This window comes from Hemiscyllium ocellatum, chromosome 38, assembly GCF_020745735.1.
Source record: "Hemiscyllium ocellatum isolate sHemOce1 chromosome 38, sHemOce1.pat.X.cur, whole genome shotgun sequence".
Lineage (NCBI taxonomy): Eukaryota > Metazoa > Chordata > Chondrichthyes > Orectolobiformes > Hemiscylliidae > Hemiscyllium > Hemiscyllium ocellatum.
In genome coordinates, this window is record NC_083438.1 from 24,962,135 (window position 1) to 24,983,388 (window position 21,254).

The window sequence follows — 21,254 nt, forward strand, 5'->3', positions numbered from 1 at the left end:
ACATAAGGTCGAGGAAACAAGGTTCAGACAGAGCCTTGGAGGGATACAGGATAGCCAGGAGGGAGCTGAAGAAAGGGATTAGGAGAACAAAGAGAGGGCATGAAAAATCTTTGGCAGGTAGGATCAAGGATAACCCCAAGGCCTTTTATGCATATGTGAGAAACATGAGAATGACAAGAACGAGGGTAGGTCCAATCAAGGACAGTATTGGGACACTGTGTATTGAGTCGGAAGAGATAGGAGAGGTCTTGAATGAGTACTTTTCTTCAGTATTTACAAATGAGAGGGACCGTATTGTTGAAGAGGAGAGTATGAAACAGACTGGAAAGCGAGAGGAGATACTTGTTAAGAAGGAAGATGTGTTGAGCATTTAGAAAAACCTGGGGATAGACAAGTCCCGGGCCTGACGGGATATATCCTAGGATTATTTGCGAAGCAAGAGAGAAAATTGCACAGCCGTTGGCAATGATCTTTTTGACTTCACTGTCAACGGGGGTGGTACCAGAGGACTGGAGAGTGGTGAATGTTGTGCCCCTGTTCAAAAAAGGGAATAGGGATAACCCCGGGAATTACAAGCCAGTTAGTCTTACTTCGGTGGTTGGCAAAGTAATGGAAAGGGCACTGAGGGATAGGATTTATGAGTATCTGGAAAGACACTGCTTGATTAGGGACAGCCAGCACAGATTTGTGAGGGGTAGGTCTTACCTTACAAGTCTTATTGGATTCTTTGAGGAGGTGTCCAAGCATGTGGATGAGGGTAGAGCAGTGGATGTAGTGTACATGCATTTTAGTAAGACATTTGATAAGGTTCCCCATGGTAGGCTTATGCGGAAAGTCAGGAGGCGTGGGATCGTTGGAAATTTGGCCAGTTGGATAGAGAACTAGCTAACCGGTTGAAGTCAGAGAGCGGTGGTAGATGGTAAATATTGAGCCTGGAGCCCAGTTACAAGTGGAGTTCCGCAGGGATCAGTTCTGAGTCCTCTGCCGTTTGTAATGTTGATTAATGACATGGAAGAGGGAGTCGAAGGGTGGGTCAGTAAATTTGTGACGATCCGAAGCTTGGTGGAGTTGTGGATAGTGAGGAGGGCTGTTGTCGGCTGCAAAGGGACTTAGATATGATGCAGAGTTGGGCTGAGGAGTGGCAGATGGAGTTCAACCCTGTTAAGTATGAGGTTGTCCATTTTGGAAGGACAAATAAGAATGCGGAGTATAGGATCAACGGTAGGGTTCTTGGTAAGGTGGAGGAGCAGAGGGATCTTGGGGTCTATGTTCATAGCTCTTTGAAAGTTGCCACTCAGGTGGATAGAGCTTGTAAGAAGGCCTATGGTGTGTTAGCGTTCATTAGCAGAGGGACTGAATTCAGGAGTCGTGAGATGATGTTGCAGCTGTACAGGACCTTGGTAAGGCCACATTTGGAGTACTGTGTGCAGTTCTGGTCGCCACATTTTCGGAAAGATGTGGAAGCTTTGGAGAGGATGCAGAGGAGATTTACCAGGATGTTGCCTGGAATGGAGAATAGGTCATACGAGGAGAGGTTGAGAGTGCTAGGCCTTTTCTCATTGGAACGGCGAAGGATGAGGGGTGACTTGATAGAGGTTTATGAGATGATCAGGGGAATAGATAGAGTAGACAGTCAGAGACTTTTTCCCCGGGTACAACAGAGTGTTACAAGGGGACATAAATTTAAGGTGAAGAGTGGAAGGTATAGGGGGATATCAGGGGTAGGTTCTTTACCCAGAGAGTGGTGGGGGCATGGAATGCGCTGCCTATGGGAGTGGCAGAGTCAGAATCATTGGTGACCTTTAAGCGGCAATTGGATACGTACATGGATAGGTGCTGAAGCTAGGATAGATGTTCGGCACAACATCGTGGGCCGAAGGGCCTGTTCTGTGCTGTATTGTTCTATGTTCTATGTTGTATTAATGCGATGGTGTCACCAAATATTTGGGGAACACCTTATCATTTGCCAATTAATCCCAAGGGATGGGAAGTGAGGAAACCTTCCTGGGATTGTACAGGGATCATGGACACCATGGACCAACTCAGAAAGGCTAACAGGTGGATGTGGCAGTTTGCAGATCCTCTGGGATTGGAGAGAGTAACAGACAGAGACACACACACTGACCAAGGGAGAGGGTTTGTGAGAAGGATATTTCGATGCAGAGATGGTAAGTAAAACATTGTCTGATTCTGAAATCTAATCAAGAAGTTTGGGGTGGTTTATATCAAGAATAACAGGTACCTGGGAGTGAGTTACCGACTGGAATCTCATCAACGGGTTTGAGGTGGTTTATATCGGATATAACAGGTACCTGGGAGTGAGTTACCGACTGGAATCTAATGAAGGGGTTTGAGGTGGTTTATATCTGGTAGAACAGGTACCTCGCAGTGAGTTTCAGACTGAAATTTAGCATGGCCAATCCACCCTAACATCACATTTTTGGATTGTGGGAGGGAAGTGAAGCCTTTTCTGCAAACACCTGCAGTTTGTGTCTGTTTGATGTTTAAACTTCCTGCACAATTCCCATGTGTCAGGAGGTCTGCGCTGGTGAATGCACCCTTCTTTGGCGATGTCACAACAACATCTCTCACCATGAGTCAGATGCCTGACCATCCAGGGACCCGGAAATTCAGGCCAGTGCAATTCTGAGCGAATCCAGCTCCTCTTTTACTGAGAAAGCAGTGTGGTGGCTGGATTGCTGTGCAGACTGATGCCAACAACACCGTTTCAATCCCTGTCCCAACTGTGCCAGTTTAGGCAGGTCTGACTCCCAGTCTTGACCCAGACACTGATGTGGGGTGGGGCTAATTATTTCTGATTGTTTTCCCTCGCTCAGATAGAGAGACAGCTATGGTCCATTCAAGGGGCAACACCTCCTTCCTTGTTAACCAACAAACCCCCCGTTTCATTTGACAATATGAGTGCAAACAAAAATGAAAAGAACAAATTAAAAAATTATTGTAAACCATTTGAGGAAAGGTCAAAATTTCATCAAAGTATGAACAACTGATTGATATTCGTGATCATTGATGCTTTATTAAGAGACTGGAAGAACAAGTTGAAGCAAGAAAAGCAACGTTCAGACTGACATTAACAGAACGACATTTGCTGTGGAGATTTTGAATTAAACTCTTCAGATACAACAGGGACAGGTGGGACTTGAACTGAGCTGCTTTCCCTGAGTCTATCCATTTCAGTATCTGTGGACATTTCACCGCACAGCTGAGGCACTCGTGCCCACTCCCTGGTATGTCAATGTGAACAGGGTTCACCTGCCCACTATCACAGTGATGTCACCCAGCCCCTGCAGGTCTGCCCATCTCATTATGGCTTTAAGTTGCTACAAGCCGGTTTATAAGGCATAACAGTATTACTGAAGGTTCTGCCATCCAGATCAATACACAGTCGAAGCCAGAATACACCTCATCACCCTTATAGATTGCATTCATACATGAAGAATATAATTGCTAGATTAAGACAGTTGCACAGCCAATTAAAAGTTAGAAACCAATACAGCTTTGTATTGCTCCTTCCAAGAGTCTAGCTGTCCCAACCCAGCAATGGTTACTGGCTGGAACACATTCAGCTGCAACCCTGTCACCTCTTCAATTTGACATGGTACTGGGTTAACACCTCAGGTGCTCCAGTTTCCTCCTACATACCAAAGATATGAAAACTGGGTGGATTGACCATGCTAAATAAGTGAGCACCTGTTTGAAACCGAGGTGGGAAAACATTTTTTCTCTCAGAGAGTGACAGTCTTTGGAATTCCCTTCCTCAACAGGCAGTGGATGCAGAATCTTCAAATATTTTTAAGGCAAAAGTAGATTGATTCTTAATGACCAAGAGTGGGTGGGATTATTGGGGAAGGTGCAGGAATGTAGAGTTGATGTTAAAATCAGATCCGCTGTGATCTTCGTGGAAGGCAGAACAAACGTGAAGGGCCATGTGGCCTACATTTGTTCCTTCTTTGGATGTTCTTCCTGATGTGCGATTCTCTGTCAGGAATGTGTCGATCTGTAAATCAGCTCTTGAATATCTCAGAGCCTGAATGGTAAATTCTCTATTCATTATCTGACACAAAACATCCCACTTGGGATTTTTCATTGGCAATACCTGTGTTTATCACCCATTCCTAATTTGATGAAGGGCTGTTAAAAATCAACCACATTGTTGTGGGACTGTAAATGTGAGGTGTTGCATTTTGCTGAGGCCAATCAGTGCAGGAGCTATGCACTTAATGATAGGGCCCTGCCAGTGTTGCTGAAAGAGAGACCTTGGGGTACAAGGTCATAGTTCATTGAAGGTGGAGTCGCAGGTAGACAGGGCGGTGAAGAAGGTGTTTGAAAGGTCAGTGCATTGAGTATAGGAGTTGTGATGTCATACTCTGACAGTACAGGACATTGCTTTGGCCATTTTTATAATACTGCCATTAATCTAGTGTCCCTGCTTTCAGAAAGATGTCATTACACTTGAAAGTATGCAGAAAATACTCACAAGGATGTTGCCAGGGCTGGAGGCTTTGAGCTACAGGGAGAGGCTGAACAGGCTGGGGCTGCTTTCTTTGGAGCATCGGAGGCTGAGGGGTGATGTTAAAGTTTATAAAATCATGTAGTACATGAACAGGGTGAAGATCCGAGATCTTTTTCCCAGGTTAGGGGAGTCCAAAACTAGATGGCAAGGCGAGAGGGGAAAGATTTGAAAGGGACTCAAGGGGTAGCTTTACCATGTGTGTGTAGAATGAGCTGCCAGAGGTGGGGTTGGAGGCTGGTGCAATTGGAGCATTTAAAAGGGTGGGTCCATGAAGAGGAAGGGTTTAGAGAGATATGGTCCCAATGCTGGGAAATGGGATTACATTAAATTAGGACATCTGGTCGGGATGGAAGAGTTGCAGCAAAGGATCTGTTTCCGTGCTGTCCAACTCCATGACTGTATGAATGGTCATGATTTGGAGATGCCGGTGTTGGACTGGGGTGTACACAGTTAAAAATCACACAACACCAGGTTATAATCCAACAGGTTTAATTGGAAGCACACTAGCTTTCGGAGTGACAATCACTTGATGAAGGAGCGTAGCTCCGAAAGCTAATGTGCTTCCAATTAAACCTGTTGGACTATAACCTGGTGTTGTGTGATTTTTAACTGTATGAATGGTGGTATGGTTCCAAGTCAGTGTGTTGAGTGTCTTGGAGTTGAGCTGATAGCTTAGTGAATGCCAATTCTTTTGCTTCCCCTGACTGTCTCGGTCATGGGTTGGGAAGGTTTTTCCACAGGACTCTTACTTTGGTACTGCATTGCATCTTGTCCCAGTGCCGTTGCAGACATGTTAGATGGGTCCATGACCATTGTAACATCCTGTGCCTTCAGTCATTCCTTGATGTCACATGGACTGAATCGAATTGGCTAATGGCTGATGCTCATGATGCTGTGAATCTCATGGGGGAGACCGAGATGGATCACCCACTTGGCACTTCTGGCTGAAGATATTGCAGATGCTTCAGCCTCATCTTTTGGACCTGATGGGTTGGGATCCTCCAGTCAGTGAGGTTGGAGTTAATGACGTCCTCCAATCAATGATTTAATTGCCCACCATCAGTCACAATGGAATGTGGAACGACTGTGAAGGATTAATTAACCCTGCCTATTGCGTGTTGATCTCCTACCGTTGAGCAACCCTGTGTTGTGACATTAGTAAAGTAACTCCTTGTTTGGGGAATGTTTGGTGTTATTCCATGGTAGCCCTCCTACACTGCTCATTTGACCAGATTTGATAACACCAACACAGTCAGTTTTTCTATCACGCGATGGTTCCATTAGGCATACTGCCAAGAAATGGTGGTTCGGAATTGATAAGAGTTTGATGCATCATCAATAAACATGTGTAATGTTTGTATTAATATCGAATTCGCTCCACAGTTTCAAGATAGGATCATCAAAACTTGAAAAAAACACAATAAGCATTGCAGAAACTCAGCAGGTCTGGCAGCATGTGTGGCGAGAGAAACACCATTAACATTGAGTCTAATGTGACTCATCTTCACAACATCAAAAACTGACCAATTTGACAAACCTTTGAAGTTTACAAGGGATTTGGTGTTCCACAGTGTCACTCCCGTCTGAAGGGAGCTGTAGCGTGGGGAAGGGCTTCACCAAGAAACCCGTGCGATCTGTCTTGACAACATCTCCTACCTGAGGCATTGTGGGAGTTGTTTCTTCATGTGATTTATCTGTTAGTTGTGTTTGCCTTGGGTGTCTTAAAATGCATAAAAGTGGGTAAACCCCCACGACCTGATCAGATGGGCTCGAGAACTCTGTGGGAAGGCAAGGAATTGAACCCAGGTCCCTGGTGCTGGGAACCAGCAATGCCAACCGCTGAGCCACCGTGCCGCCATTTGGATGTAGTTGTGATTGCACCAGATGGGGTACAGAGGAGATTGCCCAGGATGTTGGCTGGCATGGAACAGTTCAGCGAGGACAAGAGGCTGGCTCAGTTTGGGCTGTTTTCTTTGGAGCAGGGAGGATTGAGGGGGGGACCTGATAGAGGTGTATAAGAGTATGAGGGACACGGACAGCCTGGATACAAAGCAATAGTTCCCTTCATCACAGGGCCAATAACAGGGGTGGTGGTGGTGGGGGGCCTCATTTTAAGGAAAATGGCAGGGGTGTTCGAGGGGATTTAGAACATTTTCACCCAGAGGGTAGAGAGAATCTGGAATGTACTACCAGAGAGGGTATTGATTTCATAATCTTTAAAAAGCACTTGGAGGAGCCATTGAAATGTCAAGGCTCTGGGTCTAATGCAGGGAAGAGGGGCTGGTGTACACAGTGGTGTTCTACTGGGAAGGCTGATGCCAAGTAGAGTCATAGAGTCAGAGAGATGTACACCTGCCAGTACCCAGCCCATATCCCTCCAAACCCTTCCTGTTCATATACCCATCCAGATGCCTTTTCAATGTTACAATTGTACCAGCCTCCACCACTTCCTCTGGCAGCTCATTCCACACACATACCACCCTCTGTGTGAAAAGGTTGCCCTTTAGGTCTCTTTTAAATCTTTCCCCTCTCAACCTAAACCGATGCTTCTCTAGTTCTGGACTCCTCCACCCCAGAGAAGAGACTTTGTCTATTTATCCTATCCATGCCCCTCATGATTATATAAACCTCTATCAGGCCACCCCTCAGCCTTCGATGCTCGATAGAAAACAGGCCGAGCCTATTCAGCCTCTCCTATAGCTCAAATCCCACATCCCTGGCAACATCTTTGTGAATCTTTTCTGAATCCTTGCAAGTTTCACAACATCCTTCTGATAGGAAGGTGACCAGAATTGCACGCAATATTCCAAAAGTGGCCTAACCAATGCCTGACGCAGAATACTCATTTAATATCTTCCCCCATCTGCTGCAGTTCCACACGTGGGCTCTCTTGCTGATCTTGATGGGACGCTGTTCTCTCCCTCGTTATCCTTTTATCCTTCATGTAGTCATAATATCTCTTTGGATTCTCCTTAACCCTGTTTGCCACAGCTATCTCATGTCCCCTTTTTGCCCTCCTGATTTCCCTCTTAAGTGTGCTCCTACTGCCTTTATACTCTTTTACAATTGACTCAATCTCTGCTGTCGACCCTGGACACGTTTCCTTCTTTTTCTATACCAAAGCCTCAATTTCTCTCATCACCCATCATTCCCTACACCTAAATCTAAAAAATGAGTTAACAGAGATGGATTTATACAGGTTTTGATCAAAGTACAACATAATTCTGCAAATGCAAATTCACCCCACATACGTATATGTATGTATGTGTGTGTGTGTCTGGTGTGGGAGTTTGTGAATGTCTGTGAGAGAGAGTGTATATGTGTGTGTGTGAATGTAAAGGCTCTAAGTCTGTTACAGGGTGCATGTGTGAGTTTGGGAGTGTGTGTGCCTGCAGTTGTGTGTGTGAGTGTCGGTGTGTAGGTGTGTCTGTATATGTATAGGAGTGCCTGTGTGTGTGTGTGTGTGTATAGGTGCGTTTGTATGTGAGTGTAGGAATGTCTGTGTGTGTGCGTGTGTGTATTGGAGTGTCTGTGTGTGTATAGGACTGCGTCTGTGTGTGTGTCTGTGTTTGTGTATATATACGAGTGTCTGTGTGTGTATAGGTGTGTCTGTCTGTGCGTGTATGTGTGTACGACTGTCTGTGTTTGTATAGGTGTGTGTACACGACTGCCTGGGTGTGTGCGTGTATATATACCAGTGTCTGTGTGTGTCTCAGTTTACGTATGTGTGTTTGTGTGTGTGTGTGTATAAATGTGTGTGTGTGTGTGTGTGTGTGTGTGTGTGTGTGTGTGTGCGTGTGTGTGTATACTGTGCCATGGTGGTCACCCGGAGTGTGACATGAACCCAAGGTCCCAGTTGAGGCCCACCCCATGGGAACAGAACTTACCTATTGACCACTTTTCGCTGCTGCCTGTCCCAAAGTCCAACTTCAAGGATGGTCACCCGAAGGTCCAAGGTCAAATGTCCTGGACACTGAAGTGTTCCTCAACTGGGAGGGAACCCTCCTGTCTGTTGATTGTTGTGCGGTGCCCATTCATCCATTGCCGTAGACTCTGCTCGGTCTCCCCAATGTACCATGCCTCAGGACATCCCTGCCTGCAGTGTATAAGATAGACAACGTTGGCTGAGTCACATGTGTACCGTAATGATCTCCTCAGGAGATAGACACGTGCTGCAACCAACAGGGTACCCTTCGTTGTCCAGTACTTCCCAGGAACCGAGAAACTACACCATGTTCTTCGCGACCTGCAACACATTATCAATGAGGATGAGCGCCTCACCAAGACCTTCCCCACACCTCCACTCCTCACCTTTAAACAACCGCCAAACCTCAAACAGATCATTGTTTGTAGCAAACTGCCCAGCTTTCAGGGCAACTCCATACCACCCTGTCACGGTCGGCGCTGCAAGACGTGTCAGAGTGTGGACATGGATACCATCATTACGCGTGGGACACCTCCCACTATGTACGCGGCAGGTACTCATGTGACTCAGCCAACGTTGTCTATCTTATACACTGCAGGCAGGGATGCCCCGAGGCATGGTACATTGGGGAGACCGAGCAGAGGCTACGGCAACGGATGAATGGACACCACAAAACAATCAACAGACAGGAGTGATCCCTCCCAGTTGGAGAACACGTCAGTGATCCACAACATTGACCTTGAACCTTCAGGTGAACATCCTCCAAGGCGGACTTGGGGACAGGCAGCAGCGAAAAGTGGCCAAGCAGAGCTGATAGCTAAGTTCGGTTCCCAAAGTGAGGGCCTCAACCGGGACCTTGGGTTCATGTCACACTACAGCTGACCACCATTGTACTATATACACACACACACACACACACACACACACACACACACTCTCACTCCTATGCACGTGCAGACACACCTACACACAGACATGCACACAGACACTTACACACACTCCTGCAGGCACACACACTCACGAACTCACACATGCACCCTCTCATAGACATAGACCCCTTTTGCACTCACACACATATGTATACTATCTCTCATAGACACTCAAAAGACCCCACCCCAGACACACACACGCACACACACAAACCCACATACAGATGTACACATATACGTTTGTGGGGTGAATTTGTACTTGCAGAGTTACATTGTACTTTGCTCAAAAACTGCATTAATCCATGTAAGACTCTGTTAACTCATTTCTTTGATTAGAATCAGTCGAAATATTATGGCACAGACAAAAGAACACAGGGGGCTAACACCTACAACATCTGATCTGGCCTGACACCAATTGTTACAGTTTACCTGAGAATGAAATTTTAAAAAGAGTTTTGTGATTTACATAAGAAACAAGTGAAACTATCATGGTCATTCGAACAGATGAGAGACTTAACAATCAAGATATTTTCCAATCTATAATGTCAGTTACATCACACTGTAATCTTTTGCTATAAATTCTGTGTTTACAATTGTGTACTCCACAACCACCTGATGAAGGAGCAGCGCTCAGAAAGCTAGTGCTTCCAAATAAACCTGTTGGACTATAACCTGGTGTTGTGTGAGTTGTAACTCAGTCTCAGAGTGATCTCTTTCCTCACTAATTCCCTGGATCCTCCCCAAAACTACTCGTTTCAACCCTCCTGAGCAGCTCTCACGAATCTCCCTGCTCCTACATTAGTCCCCTAGAAGACAAAATCTTTGAGATTAATTTATGAAGCAAAGTTTAATTAACTTATTACAAAGAAAATTTACTTGAGAAGACAGATGTCAGTGACTCTGTGTATCCCAAATCCCTTGTAAACCTCACAAGGCTGTCAAATTGGACAGTTTTTGATGTCGTGAAGATGTGCCACATTAGACTCAATGTTAACGGTGTTTCTCTCTCCACACGTGCTGCCAGACCTGCTGAGTTTCGGTAATGCTTATTGTGTTTGTTTCAAGTTTTGATGATTTTATCTTGAAACTGTGGAGAGATTTTGATATTAATATGAACATTACACATCTATATCACTGGTGCATAAAATTCTTAAAAATTCCTTACCACCATTTCTTCAGATTGTTTGTTCTTTTCGTCCAGAATTTCAATCAATTTTTTTTAACCTCAAATCCCTCAGGAGCCAATTGCAGGTCATTCTGTGATAATGTGTGTTTCATCAACGTGAATTTGCTGTAACACGATTGAAAAATTGGGGACACTTTTGACAATGTGAACTTTGAAAATGTGTGTTGGCTGCAACATGATTGGCCCCAACACGTTAAGTGCTGTTCCTGAAGCGTGATTTTACTGTAACATGGAGTTGCACATGAATGGAGTGCAAGTTTATAGCTTCTTGAAAGTGGAGTCACAGGTAGATAGGATAGTGAAGAAGGCGTTTGGTATGCTTTCCTTTATTGGTCACAGCATCAAGTGTAGGAGTTGGGAGGTCAGGTTGCGGCTGTACAGGACATTGGTTCGGCCACTTTTGGAATATTGTGTGCAATTCTGGTCTCCCTCCTATCGGAAGGATGTTGTGAATCTTGAAAGGGATCAGAATGGATTTACAGGGATGTTGTCAGGGTTGGATGATTTGAGCTATAGGGAGAGACTGAATAGGCTGGGGCTGTTTTCCCTGGAGCGTCAGAGGCGGGGGGAGACCTTATAGAGTTTTATAAAATCATGAGAGTCATGGATAGGATAAACAGACAAAGTCTTTTCCCTGTGGTGGGGGAGCTCGAAACTAGGGGGCACCGGTTCAGGATAAGTGGGGAAAGATTTAAAAGGGACCTAAGGGGCAACGTTTTTTGTGCAGAGTGTGGTGTGTGCATGGAATGAGCTGCCAGAGGAACAGATGGAAGCTGGTAAAATTACAACATTTAAAAGGCATCTTGATGGCTACATCAATAGGAAGGGTTTAGTGGGATAAGGGCCAGGCACTGGCAAATGGGACTAGGTTAGGTAGAATATCTGGTTGACATGGACGAGTTGGAGCGAAGGGTCTGATTCCGTGCTGTATATCTCTGTGACGAATGCAATCATCATGTTACAGAAGAACTGGTTGTGTTGGTGTTATCAAATCAGGTAAAATGTGAAGTGTAGGAGGGCTACCACAGAGAAATACCAAACATACTCAAAACTCGGAGTTAATTTACTAATGTCACAACAAAGGGTTGATCGACTGTGGGAATTCAACTTGCAATAGGCAGGGATAAATAATCCTACACAGCCATTCCACATTGGGTTGTGATGGGTGGGGGACAATTAAATCATTAATTGGGGGAGGTCCCACACTAGGGTCTCAGAGCCTGACTGTAGCCCCCTCCTGACACACACTGGGCTGGGAAGAGAGGGGGATATCTGCTGAGGATCTGTCGGGATTTTCCTACTGTATGTGTGGTTCCCAGAATCAAACTCTCTGTCTCTGTCCCTCACTGTCTCTCTCTCTCTCTCTCTCCCTCACTGTCTCTGTCTCTCCCTCTCCCTCACTGTCTCTGTTTCCCTCTCACTGTCTCTCTCTCTCCTTCGCTGTCTTTCTCTCTCTCTCTCTCGCTGTCTCTCTTTCCTTCACTGTCTCTCTCTCCGTCTTTCTCTCTAGCTCGCTGTCTCCCTCTCTCTCTTTTGCTGTCTCTCTCTCTCTCTCTTTCTCTTCTCTCTCTCTCTCACACACACTCTCTCTCTCTCGCTGTCTCACTCTCTCTCTCTCTCTCTGGTTCTGGCTCTGGGCTGATGATTCCTCGGGGCAGAAATGATTTGATTCCCTCTGTCTCTGCACCGTCCTGAATTTCAGCTCCTGGATCTAATCCCCTCCTCGGGGCGGGGGAACAGACTGAGAGGGAAAAAAGAATCGATTTGAAATAAAATACAGTAGCGACACCAAGAGCACAGCAAGATCCCACTGCTCTCTGCCTTCCCCAGTCTCCCACTTTACCCTGCGATACTGGGTCAGTTTAATTACTGCATCATTAATGCATTGCAGAACATCAAGCAACATCGAAATACAAAGAAATCACTAAAGAGCAATTGACCCGAGGCTAGAAACACACAGCAAGATCCCACAAGCAGCAGTGTGAGCACAGATAGATCATCTGTGTTCCTGACCCTGGTTAAGGGTTCGATCCTGTCTCCATGATGACAGAAGGACCAATCCTACTGTTTGACAAATCCCAAACATTACCTCCGTCTTCTCCGTTCCTCTCTCCCTCTCTCTATTCCCCCGCTCTCTCTGTTTCCCCTCTCTCTGTTCCCCCCAACTCTCTATCTTCCACCTCCCCGTTGTCCCCTCTCCCTCTGTTCCCCCCAATTCCCCCCCTCTCTCTCTCTCCCTCTCTCTCTCTGCTTCCCCTCTCTCTCTCTGTTCCCCCCCACCTCCTCTCTCTCTGTTCCACCACCTCCCCGTTGTCCCCTCACTCTCGGTTCCCGCTCTCTCTGTTTCCCCCCCCCTCTCTCTATTCCCCCCCTCTCTATTCCCCCTCTGGCTCTGTTCCCCCCTGTTTCTGTGTTCCTCGCTCTCTCTGTTCCCCCTCTCTGTTCCCCCACTGGCACTCTGTCCATCTCTGATAACTCTCTCTGATTTAATCCTGCACACTGTAATCTTTATTCCTCCACACCCCTCCCCCCCGCCCTCTCCCCACTTTAAATAATGACGGGGTTAAAACAAGGGCTGCAGATGCTGGAAACCAGAGTCCAGATTAGAGTGGTGCTGGAAAAGCACAGCAGGTCAGGCAGACTCCGAGGAGCAGGAAAGTCAATGTTTAGGGCAAAAGCCCTTCGTCAGGAATAGAGGCAGAGTGCCTGCAGGGTGGAGAGATAAATGAGAGGAGGGTGGGGGTGGGGAGAAAGTAGCATAGAGTACAATGGGTGAATGGGGATGGGGATGGAGGTGATAGGTCAGGGAGGAGGGTGGAGCAGATAGGTGGGAAGGGAGATAGGCAGGTAGGACAGGTCATGGGGACAGTGCTGAGCTGGAAGTTTGGAACTGGGGTGAGGTGGGGGAGGGGTAATGAGGAAACTGGTGAAGTCCACATTGATGCCCTGGGGTTGAAGTGTTCTGAGGCGGAAGATGAGGTGTTCTTCCTCCAGGTGTTGGGTGGTGAGGGAACGGTGGTGAAGGAGGCCCAGGACCTCCATGTTCTTGGCTGAGTGGGAGGGGGAGGTGAATATAAAAGCACCGTTGTGCTACTGAGATGTGGGCGGCACGGTGGCACAGTGGTTAGCACTGCTGGCTGACAGCGCCAGAGACCCGGGTTCAATTCCCGCCTGAGGGGACTGACTGTGTGGAGTTTGCACGTTCTCCCCGTGTCTGCGTGGGTTTCCTCCGGGTGCTCCGGTTTCCTCCCACAGATGTGCAGATACGGCTGAGGTGGAAGAATTGGAATACGGGATGGCATTTTTGCAGGAGGTAGGGTGGGAAGAGGTATAAGCCAGGCAGCTGTGGGAGTCGGTGGGTTTGTAAAAAATGTCGGTGTCAAGCCATTCCTGATGATTCCTGATGAAGGGCTTATGCCCGAAACGTCGAATTTCCTGTTCCTTGGATGCTGCCTGACCTGCTGCGCTTTTCCAGCAACACATTTTCAGCTATCACCTCCATCCCCACCCCCACTCACCTATTGTACTCTATGCTACTTTCTCCCCACCCCCACCCTCCTCTCATTTATCTCTCCACCCTGCAGGCACTCTGCCTCTATTCCTGATGAAGGGCTTTTGCCTGAAACGTTGACTTTCCTGCTCCTCAGATGCTGCCTGAACTGCTGTGCTTTTCCAGCACCACTCTAATTATTAAATAGTGACAGCTCATTTTGTTGTGTGTGGGTCAGTTTTATTTGTTTGAAAACTCTACAAAAGAAACCTGGAGAGACAGACAGAGACCCCCCTCCCAGATACACAGTGAATTGAATTGAAATGGCCATCCTGTATGTATTTCTGTGATTATCACATTTTATCCCCCTGGCCTATACACCTCTCACATCACTCTGACATTAGAACGGGTCTTTGGAGAGAGTTTCCCATTGAAGGTTTCAATTCCCTCCTCAGGGAATCCTGCCTCCCAGATCCTGGGGATTAACCTGTTTGTGTCACAATCCCGAGTCCTCGGTTACTTTAACCCCAGGCTTCAAACCCGTTTTAAACCATGAACCTTCCACTGGGACAGTCAGCTCTCTCCCTCTCTCTCACCCTCTCACTCACTCCTCCCCACCCTCCCTCTCTCGTTCTCCCTCTCTCTGCCCCTATCTACGTTTCCATCTCTGCTCAGCTTTCTCCAGCTCTCGAGAATTGATCTATGTCTCTCCCACACCCCCTCTGTCCTCTCTCCACCCCAACCCCCACCCGTCCCTTCTCCCCCCCTCCCATGCTCTCCATTCCCCTCCGTTCTGACAGAAATGCCCTCTCCTCTCCTCCCTCCCTCCCTCACATTTAAAGTGGGTTCCCATCTCCTTTTCCTGCAGCCATTAACCAGGTCAATACCACATTCTGAGGGGAGGGGAGGAGAGGATGGGTGGGGGGTGGGGTGAGTGAGGTCTGTCTTGGGGGAAAGGGGGAAGATACACCCCCTCCCACTGTCAGACCATCAGCAAACAGAGCCCGGGCTCTGTCCACAGGCTGCTCTGATGTGTAAGGGGTGACCCACAGGCAGAGGGGTGCACAGCAAGATCCCACAGGCAGCTGGGTGTGGCACCCCGGGGTATTTCACCTTCTTTGTCCCACGTCAGAACACTCCACCACATCCCCAGGAACAACCCCTCCATAAGCACGTTACCCTCCCCCATGTACTTCTCACACAGCAAGGTCCCAATAGTGCCAGCAATTTCACAATTCAGTTTGTGACTGCGGGTCTCCCTGACTCGCTCTCCCGGCCCGTCTCTCTCCTGGTCCTGTCTCACTCTGTGTCACCACATCCCCCTTCTCTGTGTCACCATCTCCCCCTCTCTCTCTGTGTCACCATCTCCCCCTCTCTCTCTCTGTGTAACTATCTCCCCCTCTCCCCTCTCTCTCTCTCTCTGTGTCACCATCTCCCCTCTCTCTCTCTGTGTCACCGTCTCCCCCTCTCTCTGTGTCACCATCTTCCCCCTTCTCTCTCTCTCTGTCACCATCTCTGTCTCTCTCTGTGTCGCCTTCTCCCTCTGTCTTTCTGTGACACCATCTCCCTTTCTCTCTCTATGTCACCATCTCCCCCTCTCTCTCTGTGACAACATCTCTCTCTCTCTCTGTGTCACCATCTCTCCCTCTCCTTCTCTCTGTCACCTTCTCCTTTTGTCTCTCTCTGTGTCACCATCTCACCCCTCTCTCTTTGTGTTACCATCTGCCCCCTCTGTGTCACCATCTCTTCCTCTCTTTCTGTCACTATTTCCCCCTCTCTCTCTCTCTGTCACCATCTCTCCATCTCTCTCTTTGTGTGTTTATCTCCACCTCTTTCTCTCTGTCACCATCTCCTCCCCCTCTGTGTCGCTATCTCACCCTCCCCCCCCTCCCTGTGTCACCATTTCCCCGCCACCTCACACTCTCTCTCTGTTGCCATCTTTCCCTCCCCCTCCATCTCTGTTGCCATCTCCCTCAATCACACACTGAGGACACTGCAAAACTGCTCCATTCCCTCGAACCCAGTTTGAGATGACACTGAAGGCATGGAATGTGATTTATAAATGTCCATCCCTCAGTTACTTTGTGGGGTTGCAGTGTCAGGCTGTGATTTGGGTTAAATCCAGGCCAGGCCTCTTCCCCCAAGGACATTGGGTGACCATTTTGCTCTTTATGACAAACAGAGAAAGCCCTCAGCCCTCACAGGCCTATTTCACTGGAATTCTGTGCTTCATATTCATTGGCCAACAACAGGAAGGAGGTCTCTCTCTGTGAGTGTTTTACTGAGATGACATCAGCAATCCTGTGGACCACTTTCATCCTCAGACACCTTCCCAACGACAGTAAACAGCACCTGCTTGGATCCTCCGAAAGTCTACTGCTCTTTCCTGAATACTCCATTGGCAATTTGTGTATCATCAGAGCTGAAAATATGTTGCTGGAAAAGCGCAGCAGGTCAGGCAGCATCCAAGGAACAGGAAATTCGACGTTTCGACGATGAAGGGCTTATGCCCGAAACGTTGAATTTCCTGTTCCTTGGATGCTGCCTGACCTGCTGCGCTTTTCCAGCAACACATTTTCAGCTCTGATCTCCAGCATCTGCAGACCTCACTTTCTCCTATCATCTGCACATTCCAATGATATGTCCTGTTTAATGGGGGGAGATACAGAGTAAAGCTGTCTCGACACTGTCTGCATTAATGACTCCCAGAACAGGTACAGCATGGGGAGAGCTCTCTATGATGGTGCAGTCAAATAGCCGAAGGATAGGTATTCCCCAAGCAGAGGCTCAGAGTAAGCTAAGTTTAAACTGTCTCCATCACACACCCCCACACACAGATACAAAGACACAGTCCTGAACTCTCAACTGTGGTACAACAGGTTCAGTCCATCACTGACTCTACATTCTCTACTCTACACTTCCACTAATTCAACACCAAGTTCTTTGTTTGATTCTCTCTGTTCTGTTGTCATTCTCTGCTGGATTCCTGGTTCTGAGCATCCTAATGAACAGATGTTCTAATTCCACCGGCCATGTCCTGCTCCTAAACACAGCCTCTGATTTCATTCTGGTGTGTGATGCAGGAGCCCCACACTGTCAGGGAAGGTGAATCTCTCACGTACTAACTCTCTTTCTATCTCTGTCTCACGCACAATCTCACTGTTTTTCTCACTCTCATGTAAAATCTCACAATTTCTTTCTCCTTCCCATGTACGATATCACCACCTCCCTCTCTCTCTCAGCACGTCTCATACATAATCGAGTCATTGAGTGTACAGCACGGAAACAGACCCTTCGGTCCAACCCGGGCATGCTGACCAGATGTCCCATCCCAATCTAGTCCCACCTGCCAGCACCTGGCCCAAATTCCTCCAAATTCTTCCTATTTTTATATCCGTCCAAATGCCTCTTCAGTGTTGCAATTGTACCAGCCTCCACCACTTCCTCTGGCATTCATTCCATTCACGTGCCACCCTCTGTCTGAAAATGTTGCCCCTTAGGTCTCTTTTATATCTTTCCCCTCTCACCTATGCCCTCTAGTTTTGGACTCCACCACACGGGGGAAAATACTCTTTCTGTTCATCTTATCCATGCTCCTCATGATTTTATAAACCTCTATAAGGTCCCTCCTCCAGCCTCCAACGCTCCAGAGAAAACAGCCCCAGCCAATTCACCCTTTTCCCATAGCTCAAATCCTCCAACCCTGGCAACATCCTTGTAAATCTTTTCAAGTTTCACAACATCTTTCCAATAGGGAAGAGACTAGAATTGCACGCAATATTCCAACAGTGGCCTAACCTGTACAGCCGCAACATGACCTCCCAACTCCTGTACTCAATACTCTGACCAATAAAAGAAAGCGTACCAAACGCCTTCTTCACTATCCTATTTACCTGCGACTCCACTTTCCATGAGCTATGAACCTGCAGTCCAAGGTCTCTTTGTTCAGCAGCACATTCTAGAACTTTACCATTAAGTGTATAAGTCCTGCTAAGATTTGCTTTCCCAAAATGCAGCACCTCGCATTTAACTGAATTAAACACCATCTGCCACTTCTCAGCCCATTGGCCCATCTGGTCAAGATCCTGTTGTAATCTGAGGCAACCCTCTTCACTGTCCACTACACCTCCAATTTTGGTGTCATCTGCAAACTTACTAACTGTACCTCTTATGCTCGCATCCAAGTCATTTATTTAAATGACAAAAAGTAGAGGACCCAGCACCGATCCTTGTGGCACTCCATGGTCACAGGCCTCCAGTCTGAAAAACAACCCTCCACCACCACGCTCTTTCTTCTACCTTTGAGCCAATTCTGTCTCCAAATGGCTAGTTCTCCCTGTATTCCATGAGATCTAACCTTGCTAATCAGTCTCCCATGGGGAACCTTGTCGAATGCCTTACTGAAATCCATACAGATCACATCCACCGCACTGCCCTCATCAAGCCTCTTTGCTACTTCTTCAAAAAACACAAGTTTGTGAGACATGATTTCCCACACACCAATCCATGTTGACGATCTTAATCAGTCCTTGCCTTTCCAAATACATGTACATCCTGTCCCTCAGGATTCCCTCCAACAACTTTCCCACCACCGAGGTCAGGCTCACTGGTCTGCAGTTCATTGGCTTGTCCTTGCCATCCTTCTTAAACAGTGGCACCACGTTTGCCAACCTCCAGTCTTCTTGCACCTCTCCTGTGTATATCAATGATACAAATATCTCAGCAAGAGGCCCAGCAATCACTCCTCTGGCTTCCCAGAGAGTTCTTGGGTACACCTGATCAGGTCCTGGGGATTTATCCACCTTTACCCGTTTCAAGACATCCAGCACTTTCTCCTCTGTCATCTGGACATTTTGCAAGATGTCACCATCTATTTCCCTACATTCTATGTCTTCCATATCCTTTTCCACAGAAAACACTGATGCAAAATTCTCATTTAGTATCTCCCCCATTTTCGGCGTCTCCACTCAAAGGCCACCTTGCTGATCTTTGAGGGGCCCTATTCTCTCCCGAGTTACCCTTTTATCCTTAATGTATTTGTAAAAACCCTTTGGATTCTCCTCAATTCTATTTGCCAAAGCTATCTCATGTCCCCTTTTTGCCCTCCTGACCTCCCTCTTCAGTATACTCCTACTGCCTTTATACTCTTCTAAGGATTCACTTGATCTATCCTGTCTGTACCTGACATATGCTTCCTTCTTTTTCTGAACAAAACCCTAAATTTCTTTAGTCATCCACATCCTGCTGGCCCCTCTCTCCCGTGAGAGCATTCTACGCGTTCTCTGAGACATCCTTGATCCTGGACACAGGGAAGCAACACACCATTTGCTTTCTCGCTGTTGGCCACAGAAATGTCTGTCTGTACTTCGGACTACAGAATCCCCTAACATAATTGATCTCTTGGAACCCGACGTAACCCTCATTGCATTAGAGCCAGTCTCAATACCAGAAACTTGGCTGTTTGTGCTACGTTCCCCTGAGAATCCATCACCCACTACATTTTCCAACCAGCAAACCTGTTTGAAATGGATATATCCACAAAAGACTCCTGAACTAGGTGCCTACCTCTCTTACCTTTCCTGCAGTTAACCCATCTATGTGACTGTATCTGAGACTTTCCCCCCTTCCTAGAACTGCCATCCATCATATACTGTTGCTGTTGCAAATTCCTCATTTTCAGACATTCAGACCCAGGCAGGTTTTGTCCCTGAGGGAGGGCAGGTTCAGATCTGCAGGAAGAATAGAAAAAGCAGAACGCTTCTGTCTAATGTGGTGGGAATATCTGCAATTAATGTCTCGGGGGTTCAGCTGATCTTGTACACATATGTCAGAGAGTTAACCCAATGATAGTGTCAGGAAATAGGAGGACAAACATTATTTCAATGTAAGGGGACTAACAGGGAAGGTGGATGAACGCAGGGCATGGTTAGGAACATGGGGCTGAGATATCATAACGATGACAGAGACATGGTTCAGGGATGGACAGGACTGGCAGCTTAATGTTCCCTGATACCAATCCAATAGGGCAGGACAGGAAGGTGGGGGGCAAGACAGGGGAGGGAATGGCATTGTTGATCAGGGATAATATCACGGCTGTACTTGGGGAGGATATTCCTGAGAATACATGGAATGAAGTTATTTGGGTGGAACTGAGAAATGAGAAATGGATGATCACCTTATTGGGATTGTATTATAGACTGCAGGAGAAAGTGATACTGGAGGTCAGAGTCGAGAGTGTGGTGCTGGAAAAGCACAGCAGGTCAGGCAGCATCCAAGGAGCAGGAGAATCGACGTTTCGGACGTTTCACTTTCCTGATGAATGGATTATGCCCGAAAAGGCAATTCTCCTGCCCTTCGGATGCTGACTGACCTGCTGAGCTTTTCCAGCACCACACTCATGTACTATACCCTTATTCAGCAGGAAATCGAAGTGTCAGTGGGGGAGCACTTTGGGGGCAGCGAACATAATTCTATAATTGTATTAGTTTTAAAACAACGATGGAAAAGGATAGGCTGGATCTAAAAGTTAAAGTTCTAAATGGGAGGAAGGCCAATTTTGAATTGGGGGAGGGGTGATTTGCAGATAAAGGGATGGTTGGAAAATGGGAAGCCTTTGAAAATGAGACGACAAGAGTCCAGGGAGAATATGTTGCTGTTAGCGGGAATGGTAAGGAAAGGCAAGGTATAGGGAAAGCTGGATGACGGGAGATATTGAGGTTTTAGTTAAGAAAGGAAACACATGTCAGGGATAGATAGCAGAAATCGAGTTAATCCTTGGAGGAGGGTAATGGCTGCAGGAGTATACTTAAGAGGGAAATCAGGAGGGCAAAAAGGAGACATGTGATAGATTTGGCAAATAGGGTTAAGGAGAATTCCCAAGGGATTGTATCAATGCATTAATGACAAAAGGGTAACTAGGGAGACAATAGGGCTCCTCAAAGATCAGCAGGGCAGCCTATGAGTGGTACTGCTGGAGATGGGGGTAGATATTAAATGAGTAATTTGCATCAGTGTTTACTGTGTTTTCAGAGTGGAGGCCTGTGACCAGTGGTGTGCCACAAGGATCAGTGCTGGGTCCACTGCTTTTTATCACTTATATAAATGGTTTGGGTGTGAATGCAGGAGGTATCGTTAGTAAGCTTGCAGATGACAGCAGAATTGGGGGTGTAGTAGACAGCAAAGAAGGTTAG